Source organism: Amblyomma mixtum, chromosome 9 (assembly GCF_055824585.1).
Source record: "Amblyomma mixtum isolate Tamu chromosome 9, ASM5582458v1, whole genome shotgun sequence".
Classification (NCBI taxonomy): domain Eukaryota; kingdom Metazoa; phylum Arthropoda; class Arachnida; order Ixodida; family Ixodidae; genus Amblyomma; species Amblyomma mixtum.
Window position 1 is genome coordinate 48,613,086 of NC_143020.1, and position 16,039 is coordinate 48,629,124.

The window sequence follows — 16,039 nt, forward strand, 5'->3', positions numbered from 1 at the left end:
TCTCCATTCTCTTTCCGCTCTGCTTCCTCCTCTCTTGTCTCCTACCGCCTTCGGCAAATGTGCCGTGTTTTTCGGTTTGCGATCAAGGCCTTGGTCTTTGAATTTGCATGAAGGTGTGTTACTCAAATTTGATTAGGTGTCAACCCGCATAAAAATGGTCTTAGATAGTCTGTAGACCTCTCATAGACTATATTGCCTTCCTATCGATATTTATTTTTGTCTAACCATAGTCGATAGACATTCTATAGATAAAAGTCTACTAAAAGTGTGTGACCATAAATATATAGACTGTCTATAGATAGTCTATAGGACAAATCTATAGTTTGTCTATATGACTTGTATTGCCTATAGACAATTCTCTAGGATCTGTCTATAGACAGTCCATAGACCTTATAGACTGAAGTCTATTGACTGTGTGTAGACTGTCTAAAGAAATTTTTGTTAGGGAAACCACTACCTCTAACAACAAGTGCAGACAGGCCGGAATGAAACACGAACACGCATACGCCAAACTTTTTCTATGTTGCAGGGAGGTATTCCTTTACAACCGGTTCATAAATATGTACTTCGGTAGACACCTTACCCAAAAACATATGAGTTGTGCAAGTTGTGTACTACAGCTCAAAGTACACACGTAAAATGATTTATTTTGTTCACAGGCGCTGTTTACGTTCCATTCCGATCGGACTGGGCACTAAGAATTGAAGGGGTACTGGGAACGCCTTTCGATGGAGTATACGATTGTCCCGTATTCCATTCCTTTTTAAAGAATCGCCGCATTCCTGCATTCCCTCTGCAGAAGTGGATATGCTCTTTCTATTAAAAAATTTTTGGGAAAAAAAGATAAGTTGCACAAGAGCGGGGGAATCGAACCACTGACCTCTACGTTGTGAGCCGGGCAAGTTACCTCCCTGTTCTTGTTGCAACGGGTGTCATTGCTTAACATGTATGTTTGTTTCATTTTGTGTAGTGCAGTGGCTTCCTGCGTGCATTTTGCGAATATTTTTTGTTAAACTCCACAGATCTCTACCGCGTTAGATTTGGCAGAACTCATCATTAAACGATAAAACAGTCCAGGCAACAGCTGCACACCACAGAAATTCTTCGCTGGGAAGTAATTTGATGGCGCTCTTCAAGGCTTGCTCTTTGTGAATGAAGTAATTTACGTTCTGTTGCGTAATTATTTGCGTTAAAAATGATGTGCAGATTCACTTGCGCTCCCGCCGAGCACGCACACCCTAGTAACACTGCGATATGAAGTATTGGACTGATGTTTCGGGGTGAATCGCGAAGGTTTATAGGGATCTGACGTGTTTTCCTTGAACCGAAGCGTCGCCCGTTTCTGCCAAGTGTTCTACCTCGGAAGGTCGCTGTTCTGAAAGAGATGCACGAAAGGCATAAACTATTTTCACTCGGAGATAGAGCTATAATTGTTTCGCAGAAATTGCTACAGTTACAAGACAGTCTTTTTAGTATTCATGTCTGCAAGGGCACGCCTTCGCTGAATGGTGCTTACTCTGAACCTTTGCTCACGTATGTCGCCTTTTTTTTTCCTGGCGCTCAAAAAGAGAACACTTTATTTATGTTCAGTGGATATAACGACTGTTCTAGTTTTCGTGAGGTGCGAATACCAGGCGACCATATAGCTGCGCTGCCTTACACAAGCAAACAATATAAACAGCCTCCAACTCCATCTGGCCGTATATAGAGAGTGCACTGACCGTTGTACCCTTAACCGAAAGAAGTGTTTCACTCCTTAGGCATTTGGGAGCAGTCAACAGCTGCTATAGGCATCACAGTACACTCTGAACAAAATGGAGTAAAAAGGGACCAAACTGCACGTCCCCTCCCTTTTAAGGGAGTGCGTTAAAAGACAGCTTTACTTCATTTTCACTCCCATATAGACGTATTCGTATTTAGAGTGTAGTCGGCATACTCTGTCAGATAGTACCAGTTTTTAGAGTGTATAATGCATATAATGCATCTACAGACATGTTGCGAAGAATATCGTACTGAAACCACTAAGAAGAGTTTGACCGGCACTGTATATGGATTTTGCCGTATAATACTTGTTGGCAAGCAAGTCACAGGGCGGGCGTTGCGTTTTTTAAGGCGCTAGAGGCTTCATAAGAATAGTCCGAGTAATTTTCAACGGAACCAGGCGAACATAAACAGATTGTCCTTACACTACAAGTACACGAAGTACACGAAGCACACAGACAGCAGACACAATTGTGAAAAGTCAACACTTCAGGGACTCCGGAACTTTTTGATCAGTGGGAGGGGGCCAAGACTTGGAGTTTGCTTTGTTGTTTATTTACTATGATTCTTTGTTTAAACACTTGTTGAAATTATTTTTTTTCTAATATTTTATTATTTCAATCAATGCATTCTGAATGCATATAAAGCCTAAAATGAAGTGGGTAGTTTCATAAAGACGTACGCGAGAGGAGCGGTTGATTGCATTAAAAATTTTGCGCATGCTCTATTTGAATCATGCTAATGATACTCATGAACTAAGGTCAGTCATTCAACGACATCTGTTACGACATGATGGTTCAGGTGTCTTAAACGATAAGCTTTAAAACTGGCTACGATGACAACTAGCTCAGCCACGCTGTGCTTTACACTTATAACGTCCCAGAATTTAAATCTCAGCACAATCAGCTACGCATGCGGTGGGGGGAAGGGGGTGGGGGGGGGGGGGCTGACCCTTCTTTTCTCCCCTGTTCCGGAGTCCCTGCAACATACCGAGATCAATATAAGCCCCCAATACATCAAAGGCTTGGCTCAACCCTGCCTTACTGAGTGCTATAACCTACAGGCCGAACTTCAACTCCACTTTTCGTTGCAGCTACCTGAATTCTCATTTCGTTTCAACGCTATTCATCAAAAATTTCATTGTTGTCTTTCTCCTGCTGAATTACTTAGGCACAGTTCTCTGTCTTCATCTCGACGATGGAGGTTAAGGCAACCTCTGGACCTCTCCTAATGATGATGATGATGAATTGTGGCGATGCAGGGGCTGCTTTGGACAAAGGGCGCCATGGAAAAAGTGTGTTTCGTCTACACTAGGTTAGGTCAGAAACCCATTTTTCCAAGCATTACACCTCAGAGAACACAAGCACTAGGCCGCAGGGGTGCTTGGACCCGTCGCAAACGGTGTGCTCCCAGCGCAACTGCAATCTAACCTTCCCCATACCGCGTGCAGCCGCAGCGGTGGCTCAGTGGTTATGGCGCTCAGCTGCCGACCCAAAGGACGCGGGTTCGATCCCGGCCGCGGCGGCCTCATTTCGATGGAGGCGCAATGCTAGAGGCCCGTGTACTGTGCGATGTCAGTGCACGTTAAAGAACCCCAGGTGGTCGAAATTTCCGGAGCCATTCACTGCGGCGCCCCTCATAGCCTGAGTTGCTTTGGGACGCTAAACCTGAAACAAACAAACCTTCTGCATGCGAGGCGGACCCTCAAACTACAAGGCTACCGCTGCAGTCACAGTTAGTGAAAAGCCTTGCCAAAAGACGCTGCTCGGAAGTGCTATTGAAGAAAAAAAACGTAGGGGGTTAAACGCTTCTCAACCGAATGTCGAGCGATAGCTCTGGCGATATGACACAACGCTGGTTTCAATGTTTTATTATTTAATGATTATTTATTGATTCTTATGTCGCAATGCTCACGACCGCTGTCTTGTGGTCGCTGTAGTACACGGATGCTGTTTCGATGTTTTTCAGTGCCCTGCCGTTTTCTGGTGGCATTTCGGCGAATATTAAATCTAGGGTCGTGTTTCACTGTGTTGTAAGCACGTATATGGGTTTGAGACCATCTTCGACGGCGACGGAGCGCACATCTGCCGGGGCTCTCCGCAGCGGGTGCTGCATCGAACATAACCAGCGTTCCGTTGAGCACATCAAAGTGCACCGGCGTTCTATGCAGAACCCAATTTCATGCCCTGTGCATGCGATGCCGGCAGGCGCTTTCCCGCTCTATCAGTCAAGGAGTGCGTGACGTCATGGAGAGAGTACCCCGCACACACCTGGGATACCTCCTCTCCGCAAAGCAGCGACGGAGCGTACATCTGCCGGAGCTCTCCGCGGCAGCGCGCGCATGCGCAGTACGGCCACTACCCTCCTCTGCGCGGCGGCGCGCGCATCTGCTGGGACGCTGCTACCCATTTCCTACTGTGCGGCACGCGCAGCGTACGAGACTGCCATCTGCACTCCTCCTCTCCATAGCAGTCGGCATAGGAACACGTGCGGCTCTTTAGGGGTCAAATTGCGGAGCCAGAGGTCATACGCTGAAACTCGCTGAAGGGGGGTTATGGCAGTAGTAGAGCTATCGCTCTAAAAGTGATTGGACGTTTGCCCTTATGGTAATCCGAATTGCAGCGACAGGTGGGACGATGCGATACCATGTAAGTCGGAGTGCAGGGGTTGAGCAGAAATGGAAAGGAATAGAGGGACTCGTTATGACATACACGAAGAAAGCGAACCGTTAGGGGGTGTGGGGGTGCGGTGGACGGGGGCGACGACGGTAACGACAGCATAACGCCGAACGAAGCCCACACAGCTACTACTGCTAAAAACGGAGCAGGAAAGGGGGATTAAAAGCATGAGGAGAGATCTAGGTCTCGAGTGGCAATGAGAGCACTTGCAGCTTCCAGAGGAAATGAAGGGCACGCAGTTACGAGGGGCGCGGGACTGCGACCAACGATATTCTGTACAGTGACAGAAGAGTGCCTTTCTGACGTACGTACATGCAAGCATAAATAACTGCATCAGTGTGCATCCGTACGTACAGCTCTGTCGTGATTTATGTCACCACGGTGACAAAGAGCAATGCTCGGACGCTTCGTGTCACCGGTCTGTTAGAGGCAATGTGGCATGTCACTCTGTAAAACTCGACTGTGGCACCCACTGCACTTTACCCTCTTATCGAAGGGTGACATACTAGCTTCAACGAGCACTAGCGCAGCGCAAAACCACAGGAACACGAAGGCGCTCCCTGTTCGACGTCTTCCCCTTCATGTCGTTTTTCACTGTGCTAGTTTTCGCTAAGCGCGTCTTACCAGCTCACGCAGAAGTTTACACTTCTAAAGCCACATGCAAGCTGTAGCCGGTTAAATGGCAAAAGGAGCAGACCTACGGCATTGTAGTCGGATACAACTCCATAACGAAGCGGCAGATGCCCCTAAAAGTTAGCCCTACAGCCAGTGGCGTCGATAGATTTTCGTCACGCCACGGTTAATTCGATTAAGCCTCATCTACCACCCCCCCTCCGACGTGCTACCGGGCTTGCCTCAGGCACACCGGGCGGGCGCCAGTTGTTTTCTTGACTCATTCACTACAGCGGCTTTGCGCTGACAAGAGATGTCCACACACTTGTTCGGGCATCGCAGAGCTTGCGTTTTCACGCGCACCAGCTACCGACGCCTTTATGTGGAACTCTTGCCGCCATATGAAAAAGGTTCGTGACCAACACACCAATTTATTTATGATTCAAAAGTTCCAAGAAAAGAATATTCGAAACATACAAAGCCTGCAAATGCTTTAAAAACAGACCCTAAGATGCAGAAATAGCTAGGTTTCAAGTGAGCTCTATAGTGTGACCCTTTGGAATGAATATCAAATGAAAATAAATCAAACAGCTATTCATGTCAATGCAAGGTTGTTATAAAGAGTGGGACAGAAGATAATAAAAAATACACAGTCAATGCAGAATGTGGCGGCGGAATAGTAAGCCTCACAAATGATGTGGTAGCATGCAAAAATTACGGAGGGCATGGGCTATTTAAGTGATTTGAATACGGCAGAATTTTTTATTTTCATTTCCAGTTGTATTCTTTATTTTTATTTTTTTTGTTCCTTTCGAATGACGCACCTACTCGTGAGCACGCGGTCGTAAGGAAACTAGGTTCACCTTTGTTGGAAGCAACGCGGTTTTGTGGCCTACGGGTAGGTCAGAATCGTCTTTTCTTGGGCTAGTTGGTCTTTCATGCTGTAGGTGTTAGCAGCGCACACGAAACACGGACGGACAGAAAAGGGAACGAAACACAGCGCTGTGTTTCGTTCCCTTTTTTGTCCGTCCGTGTTTCGTGTGCGCTGCTAACACCTACGGGTAGTGTGCTTTTTTTTTCAACGCTGTATTTATTACAGCCATACAGTCTTCCATGTGCATGAAAAAAAAATTGTGGCCAATGGTTGCATGCTCGCCTCGCCATCTGAAAAGCCTGGGCTGAATTCCCCACACTTTCAGAAGAAATTTAATTTTAAGGCGAAAGCCTTTAATGGCTCATACACGCGGCCATGACTCTGTCCGTACGTTACATCTGAAGTGAAAGTCATAACTAGCCATTACTAGTCACAAGTCATGACTAACTAGTCATTAACCAGTCATGAACTAATTAGGCATGACTGTTTAGTCATTAACCAATCACGCTAGTCATCAACTAATTAGTCATCACTGGATAGTAATTACTAGTTAATCATTAGCCAGTCATGACTAGTTAGTCATTAACTAATCATGACTGGTTAGTCATGCCCCATGACTAACTAGTCGTGACTAGCCAATCCAAGTCGCCCCATAGCGGCCTCGTGTGTGCCTACGGCCGTCGTATCGTTGGTGGCTCAGTGCGCATGCGCTAAGGTGGCGCCACTGTCGCGCACTGCTCTCTCGCCAGACGCCTTGCAGCAGTCGGATGGAACGGATGCCTTCAAGACTGAGCTCCATGTACGCGAAAAAGTAGGCGACGAGGCGGCGCGGCGACGACGGCTGGCTGTCGCTCCGTCGCCCACCGGCCAAGCTCCATGCGCTGCGACAACGCGAAATGGAGACGACGATCAGTGTTGCTGGCATAATACATCACCGCAACGCTTTTTTGCGCCTATAATAAGAGTCACATTATTTGCAAGGATTAAAATTTTGTGCAGAAAAATGCCAAATAAAATGTGTTTACAGCTTTGTCATTGCATGTCATTGTCACGGGCGCCGGCATGTTGCCTGAACGTGGGGTGCACACCTGTTTGAAGCTCGCGCGCTTTCTGACGTCAAACGACGAATACTCACTAAGCCTAGCAGCACTGCAAACACAGAAGCAATCTGAAAATCTGGGGTGTTTTATCGCTAAAATTTTGTGGTTGAGGCAAGTTCAGACAAAGCGAAAGCTTCGTGCGCATTTAGGTTGCCGTGAACGTGGGGCACAGCGCAGCGACAACGACGAATCGGTGGTGAAGCAAGATTCCCGGCCAGAGTCAGCGCCATCTTGAATTCTAGGTGGCTTTGCCAGAGCCGGCAAGAGGCTCGGTATTGACGTACGCTGCCGGATTAGCTGCTATTGGCTAATCGCGTAGGCAACTTCCGAGCGACGAGCGAAATTTTCTGTGAGTGCAGATTCGAGCGTCACAACAAGCGACACGGGCATTTCGCTTCGCGCGACGGCGTCGCTCGTCGCTTGCCGGCGTTGCGTTCGCGTGAGTTTTCGCGTACATGGAGTTCAGCCTTATCAACAGTAGCAGCCAAAGTTTCGTGGAAAGGCTTTCGCATCGCGCACTTTAGACCGCCAAAGTGCCCCCTGAATTTTTGATTTCTTTCATACCGCGTTGACGACATCTGGGATCTTTGGGACCACGGCTGTTCGTCAACGCCGACGCCTGGTTTCGATGCCGATGTGCCTCTCTTTAAATATGAAAGATCATCGACCAATGTGATGAACAGGGTGAAAATCACACCGGAGAGCTGGTTTGCGCCAACGCTGCGTTTAAAACTTCGCAGTAAAGTTAAAACATCGGTGCCGCTTGGATACCGTGAAATGCGGTACGCGCGGAAGTCCACTAAAGCGTAAGAACGATTCGGGGGGAGAAATTTACTCGGGAACTGACACGCGCGCGTACTCTGCTTGTGTTTCACTGCGTCGCCGGCAAAGGTGTAGAAAACGAGAGGTCCGCATCACTCATCGAGCTAGTTACCTTCTCTGTTTCGCGCGTCGCCGGCTTGTCGTAAGTTTTGTTCGGGATTCGTTAACTTACCGAACAGGCCACTAATTGCTGCAGTTCTTCATCGTTAGGTAACGAGGTATAAGGAAGAAACGTGGCTATGAAGTGTGCGGGAAAACAAGACGAACGGAGGACTGGCTCATGTAACATCCTCGCAGCATACCGAGAGAGAGAGGGAAAGAGGAACAGGGAAGGCAGGGAGGTTAAAGGAGTATAAGTTAGTCGGGCCACAGCGGCGAGGGTAATTCCTTTTTCGGTTTGGTTTGGTTTATGGGCTTTAACGTCCCAAAGCGACTAAGGCTATGAGAGACGCCGCAGTGGAGGGCTCCGGAAATTTCGACCACCTGGGGTTCTTCAACGTGCACTGACATCGCACAGTACACGGGCCTCTAGAATTTCTCCTCCAAAGAAATTCAACCGCCGCGGCCGAGATCGAACCCGCGTCTTTCGGGCCAGCAGCCGAGCACCATAACCACTGAGCCACCGCGAAAGTCTAAACATTTATATGGCTAATATACTAAAGGCGGCTATAGATCTCTAATTACAGTCAGGTTCATATCGGTAATAGCTAAAAAGTTAACTATTAAAATTTAGTTAATAACTTTACTAGTTATTACATGAGTCGCCTGTTTATTGATGTCCGCCAACACTGGTTTACTATGCCGGAAAAAGCTTCTGTCTACCTCAAAAACCCTATTTTAAAAAGTTTTAGACCTTATAAAACCCACGGTATATATCTGCCACTGCGCCCTTCCAGGCGCTTGCGTAGCCTGAATGGTCACCAATTCTTGACAACCCGACGTGTGTCATGGGAAATGGTTTGGTTTGGTTTATGGGGGTTTTACGTCCCAAAGCGACTGAGGCTATGAGAGACGCCGTAGTGGAGGGCTCCGGAAATTTCGACCACCTGGGGTTCTTTAACGTGCACTGGCATCGCAATGTACACGGGCCTCTAGAATTTCTCCTCCAAAGAAATTCCAGCCGCCGCGGCCGGGATCGAACCCGCGTCTTTTGGGTCAGCAGCCGAGCACCAAAAAATGTCTCACTCACTCACTCTCACTCGCGGTTTCTGAGGCCGTTATATCAGAGTTCCACCGCAACAGCAGCTTCTTTCTAGAGAAGCGCCCCAGGCACCGTCTCCGGGGTTGTAGTGCGCTGCGGCCGAATAGTGTTGATATGTCCACGCGGCTAACCTGAGCTGATATCCTATCAGCGGATCGGTATTCTTGAGGGAGAAATAAAACGTCCGCAAAATTGAAGACAGCCCGTTCTCATCCTTTAGATAAGGAAGTAATGAATTCTAAAAGCTTATGCGCCGTCATATTCAGGTTTTACCACATTGCTATTCCTTACCTTTTTCTTCCTGTAGAAATCAGTGAGGCTCATGCTAGGGGTGTTTGCAGCTTTTTATTAATTGTTCATACTGAAAGACGTTACACTCAAGTTAAAGTCTGAAATGTCCGCTTTGGTATGGAGCACATTATACCTCGCTTCAACGGCGATGCATTACCGACACCGGTGCACTACAGCCTGTACGGCTTTCTAGAAAAAAAATTACGAAGAACTTTAGCGGCTAAGTGGCGAAAGGCGAAAGCCTGAGTGCTGCATTCTGCTACGCGATTGTTCACTTCACATGCTTTTGGCGCATTAATTAACTGCCAAATAATGACGCTTAATCTTTGCCTTTACGAGTGGAACGCGACAGCGTGTTGTAGCGCTACCTGGGAGTCCACGGAACGCCACCACCCGTTCGGCGCGATGCGTTGCCCTTTGAACGCAACGCTATTTGAGGAAAGGAAATGGCGCTGTAATTCTCTGTCATCTCGGTGGACACCTCAACCGCACCGTACAAAGTGGGAGTCAAAGAAGAAAGAGAAAGAGGGGCAGTAATGAAGAAAATGAAAGTTGTATTAGAGGAAAGGAAATTAAGCAGTAACTGTTGCACATATCTCGGTGGACACCAGTTGAAAATTGTATTTGAGGTAAGGAAGTTGCGCTGTAAGTGTCTCACATATTTCGGTGGACACCCGTCGAAATTCGCGCGCAGTGACGTCACGATCATATTGACCAATCTGAAACGCGGACAAATTTGCTAACACGTCTTCGTCACGACAGTATGAGCCATTAAAGGCTTTCGCCTTAATATGGTGGGCATGGTATGTTGGACTCAACTTCCCGAAGCGACGCGAGAGCTGTGAGGGACGCCGCAGCGGTGGGCTCTGGAATGATTTCAACCATGTGAGATTCTTTAAAGCATACTGACCTCACACATCACACGGGAGTCTTGCATTTCTCCTACATCGAAATGCAGCCTCTACGGTCGGAATTCGATCCCGCGACCTTTGTCTCAGCAGCCGAACACCATACCCACTGCGCCACAGCGGCAGGCGCTTTTAAGAGCCAAGAGGGCCGCTGCTGACGACACCAACAGTGTACAGGTTGGATCTTCGTCGGACGTTCTTTCATACTGAGCAACAGCGAGCAGGTGGTCGAAATTTCCGGAGCCCTTCACTACGGCGTCCCCCATAGCCTGAGTCGCTTTGGGACGTAGAACTCCCATAAACCAAAAACGAGAAAGCCGATGACGAAGCAAAAACTAAACTGGAGCTGCAGTCATTATTCTATAGACCTTTTCATTGAGGCCTCCCTGGGCGTCACCACATTGCAATGAAGCATGACTAAGCACTTTAATGCTTTCGCATAGTGCCTCGGCCGAATTTTTGCACTAAGGTTCTCCAACACTAAGCAGGAGGCTCTCAACAATGACTACAGTCAGATGCAACTGAAGAACGCAGCGGCTTTAATCGGTCGAAGGACCCACTTCCAGCCAAAGGCGTCGGCCGATTCTCATGACCATGCTAACGTGACAATGCATGGAGCAGAGCCACAATGGAGAGAGGGGTCTATCCCCAACCATAGAGGGAAGGTCATCTACCACTCCCTTCTTTGTCAGACTAGCATGGTCATGAGAATCGGCCGACACCATTGGCTGGAATTGGGTCTTTTGAAGGGGAAAAGCCGCTTCGATCTTGAGGTGTATGCGACTACAGCGCCACGGAAGCGGCAGGGGAACCAGTTTGCAACAGCCCAGAAAGGAGGCGTTTCGACCTCCTCACACAATGGAAAGGTCTACACGGAGGCACGCAGAGACAATGCGCTTTGAAGGCGGTATAAGTGCGTCGCCGCTTGAGTGGGCGATCAAAAAAATGAGAAATGGGACAGTTCCAATTTTCGTTTCAATGCAACATATTTCAATCCCATAGCCAAATAAGTCGTTATAGTTCAGGTAGAAAAACTTATTGAACCCCATTCGTATTATTGGCGAGCTTTCAAGGCACTTCTTGCACCTCGTCGTAACTCTTCGGTCTATCAATTGGAGAGTCTGTCCCTCTTCCAAGGATGGAAAGAGGCTCCGCCAACCTCTCTCATTCCGCGCATACCCTCCTTACCCCCATCCCTGTCTCCCCCTGCGGTCGAGACTTATGCCAGGGCAGCAAGCCGCATGCCTGCACAAAGGCTGACTTTTAGGAGGCGGCCTACGCCGCGCGGTACTCTGCTCGTACTCCGAAAATTGATGACGTCAGGCATTTCAGTCGGAAGCAGCACAATCTATGCGCGCCCGCCGGTCGCTTTCCGAAGATGAATGCGTGGACGCTTGGAGGCGCCGCTACGAGGAGACACCACTTCGAGGCGTACGGGGGCCGTTAACCTGTCAGGTCTCTTTTGTTGTGCCGTGAGGAATGCGGGGACACGGCTCGACCCGCGTCGGCCGAATGCGGCAGGTGTGCAGCGTTCATTCATTCATCCCTGCTGCACGTAACCGGAAGGCCATGGAAATCTACGAGTGCGCCGTTGCGTCATATGTCAACGTCGCGAAGGAGTAACGGGCTAGCTGTGTTTCTTTTTAGTGCCGGCCCCCGCTGTTGGTTCGTGACTGGAGTGGTGTATGCGTGCCACGGAGACAGGACGACGACTGTGAAGGGTTCCGGGGCAACGCCGCTGTCTCACCGCTTAAGATATTACCGTTTCAGTGAAGATCCGTTACAAAAATTGTCTATAGACAATCTATAGATTTCATATAGACTCTAGTGCCTTCCTATAGATATTTCTTTTTGTCTATTCATAGTCTACAGACTGTCTACACAAAAAGTCCACTAAAAGTGTGTGGCCATAAATCTATAGATTCTCTATAGACTATCTACAGCATATGCATTGACTATAGACTTTCCGCTGTATTTGTCTATAGAGAGCATATAGACTAGAGACAGAAGTCTATGGACAGTCTCTAAGGAGTGTCCTCTAGGATTTGTCTATAGACGCACTGACGCACTGAGGGCACATTTCCGGCACATTTCCCGGGTTTCCTCTCACCACCTTGCCAGTCTTCCTATTACCAGGCCGCGCACATCGTTTACAGACATCATTGACGCACATCCCGCCATTCTACCGTCCCAGTTTACACCCGCCTCTAGACCGTCCTCGCCACTTTGGAGCCTGCACGATCCCCGTGTGCTTCTTTCGATACCTGGCATCAGGAAGAAGGTAGACTTATCGCCGACAGAACTACAACAAGTCACCCTTGAATATTTACATCAGCACCATGAAAACCGGGTGCACGTTTATACCGACGGCTCAGTGAACCCTCTCTCTTCTTCTGGCTCCGTCGTCATACCCGCAAGCACTACAGAAATTAGAGTTAGGACAGGTCACCGCACTTCTTCGACGGGTGCAGAACTCACCGCTCTTCGTGTCGCCATTGAATACATCAGTCAGCAGCGCCCTCAGCGGTGGTCTATTTTCACCGATTCGAAAGCTGCCCTCCAAGGCTTACAAGCTGCTCTTCGCCGTGGAGCCCATGAACAACTGGTCGCAGAAATTCGACAGCTACACCCCTCTGCCATCAACAAAGGACATGACATTATCTACCAATGGCTACCGGGGCACAGCGGCATAGCAGGTAATCACCGCGCGGATGAGGTCGCGCGAACTGCTCACGACGACGGCGATTTTGTGTCGATCCCCATTTCGAGATCGGATGCAGCGAGCAGGCTTCGCGCACTTGCGCGGGACATCACGCTTGCCGCGTGGAATTCCGGCAATTCCCGTTTACAATCCTTGGACCCAGATCTGAAGCTCCGGCTACCATCAGGCCTACCACGACGAGTAGAAACTTTGCTGTGTCGCCTCTGGCTTGGTGTAGCTTTCACCAACCACTACTCATTCTTAATCGGTATGGCTGATAGTCCTGCATGTTCCATCTGCGGGCATGACGAGACGATAACCCACATTCTTTGTGACTGCCCTGCCTACACCACCGAAAGGCAGTCTCTCAGCCGTGCGCTGGAGCGCCTAGATCCGCGCCCTTTCACGGAAATGAAGATTCTCGGCCACTGGCCGCGGCGGTCGTCGGCTGAGAAGGCCTGCAAGGCACTGCTCCGCTTCTTGAGAACTTCTGGCCTGCACGATAGGCTGTGACTTTAACGAACAGTGACGTTTTATAGTGACTTCAATTTTCTGTTACTCTCCTTTCTCTTTTTTTTTTATCCCCTCACCCCCTTCCCCCCGTGTAGGGTAGCAAACCAATTATTCTTTCGGTTAACCTCCCTGCCTTTCCTCTTCTACATCCTCCTCCTCCTCCTCCTGTGGACAGTCTATAGACTGTCTAAAAATTTTTTGTAAGGTATGGACCAAGAGTTAAAAAGAGCAAAATGCTGATGCAGCGTATGAGTATCGAGCGTTAGCGATATCGAACCAATATTACGCCTTTAGAGAGAGAGAGAGAAAACTTTATTTACAAAGGAATTCGGGGCACGCCCCAGGGTCCCCGCACGAACCCACTGCACTCAAGTGTTTATGTACCTGAGGTCCATAACACTGGCAGCACGGCCGGTGGCGATGGTCTGCACGGCCGGGTCCTCCGAATGCAGCAGGGTCTCCCAGTCCTCCCAGGTCTTGAGGTTCTCTAGCCATCTTCGCTATATCCGCTACAAATTTTTCGTTATATCCAGATATCTACTTTTTACATATACAGCGCAAGAAGGCAAATCGTTTGACACCGCTACGAATGTCCTGCGTCAATTAGTTAGGCCGCAATGGACGCTTGAAGTTTCAAGAAGTCACGGTTTTGGGAACCAAAGGTCGTCGGTGCGAATCCCTATGACAAGCTACGCTTTGGTTCGACTAATGATCTTGTGCTCCGTAACGCGCTGAATCGTTTGATACCACTCTGAACATTATACGCCTTTTAGTTGGTCCACAATCTGTGTACCAATGGTACCATCCAGTGGTTCCATTGAGTGACCTTGTTTGAGTAATGTCGCTAACGCTCTATCATTGAAACGCCGACAAATAATTACAGTATAAGCAGGATGATAGCTTGCACCGGTAGCTGGTGGACGCTTCGGTGTGTGTTCCGCTTGCGTCGGTGGCCGGTGTGTGACCTTTCGACGTACTGTTTTGTTAAGGTGTCATTCGGCTGGCGGGCGCCTCATTATGGTGAGCCAGCCACCTACAAAGGCTCTGGCCTTTTATGTTGTCGTCCCTGAGGGGGCTAGTCCGGAGGATGTCGTCGATGCGACAGCCTCCGTAGTTGGATTGGAGGAAGTGTACTGCGTCCAGCACTTCGGTGGACGCAACTACCAAGTCACTGTGAAAAGTGAAGCCGCCATGGCTAAAATCGTTGAAGCTTCCTGCCTCCCAATCGGCAAGGAACGCGTCGCCATCGTTCCCCTGAGCCCGCAGGTGACCCAGGTGACTGTTCTTTTTCTGCCCGCACGTGTACCCAGTGACGCCCTTGCCAAGGCTCTCTCCCCTTTTGGCAAGGTGCTGCACATTAGTCGCGGCGTCATGGGATCGCGTCCCACTGTCACCACCGGGACCCGCTACGTGCGGATTGAAATGAAACCAGAGTCACCCGTACCCAACTACATCAAGGTCGCGGGCCACCGCGTGACGTGCGACTACAAGGGCATGCAGCGCGTTTGCCGGCGTTGCGGGTCCACTGCGCACTTCAGGGCACAGTGCACGGCTCCTTTCTGCGCCCGCTGTGGGGTCTTTGGGCACCAAGGCCAGGGTTGCGTGCTGCCATGTCGTCGTTGTGGTGATTCGCACGCTACTGTGGCGTGCGCTATCAAGCCCTCGTACTCGGAGGCTGCGGCCCGCCCTGCGCCCCCGCAGGCCGCTCAGGGAGCGGTTGAAGCCATCAAGGAGACCGGCGGATCCAACACCGCCGCCGTTACGGGTGCTTCCACTGCGTCTCAGCGTCGCTGCGTGGAAGAGCCGGAGTCTGCTGTTGATGCGTCCAGTGCTGCACCGAGCCAGCAGACAGTAAAGGTTCCTGCTGCGTCAGCCTCAGTCTCTCCGAGCGTCCCTGATGACACAGGGGCCGAGCCTACTGTGTCCCTGGAAAAATCTGAGGCTGAGAACGTGCCACCCTCGGAGCCCGCGCTAGAGCCCGCGGCCAGCGTTGCGGTTTTGAGCAGGGACGCCGACATAGCTGAGGTCGACGGTGACGACAGCAGCTTGACGTCTTCGGCCTCTTCAGTCAACCTCGTCATTGACGAGACTGTCATCACGCCTGAGGAGGACCCGACGCCGCCATCGTCGTCTTCGTCATCGCTTGTACGAGAGCCAAGATCATCTCCAGACGCTGACCCTGTGCAGTCGCCGTCCTCTTCAACATCGAGGATCAGCGCTAGCACTTCTAGCGAAGAGTCGTCGAATATTGAGATGGTCGCTTTAAGTTCGAGCTTAAAGCGTCCACATGCGTCGACTACGGACTCTGACAATTCTGCCGGTCGGCCAAGGAGGCCTCGTGCCTCCTCTGGTCCGACCCTCCGCAAAAAGTGAGGTGGTTTAGCGCCGTTCGCGGCGCGCTTTGTATTGCCTAAACATCACGACTGTTCAGGTTTCATTTTTCATTTCCAAAATGACTAACCTTCAAATTATTACTCTTAACGTGCAGGGGTTCCGCAGTGTTTTGAAGCAGGCAACGGTGGTCGCATTCGCTCGTTCCTCGGGTTGCGATATCGTCTGCCTGCAAGAAACCAATTTT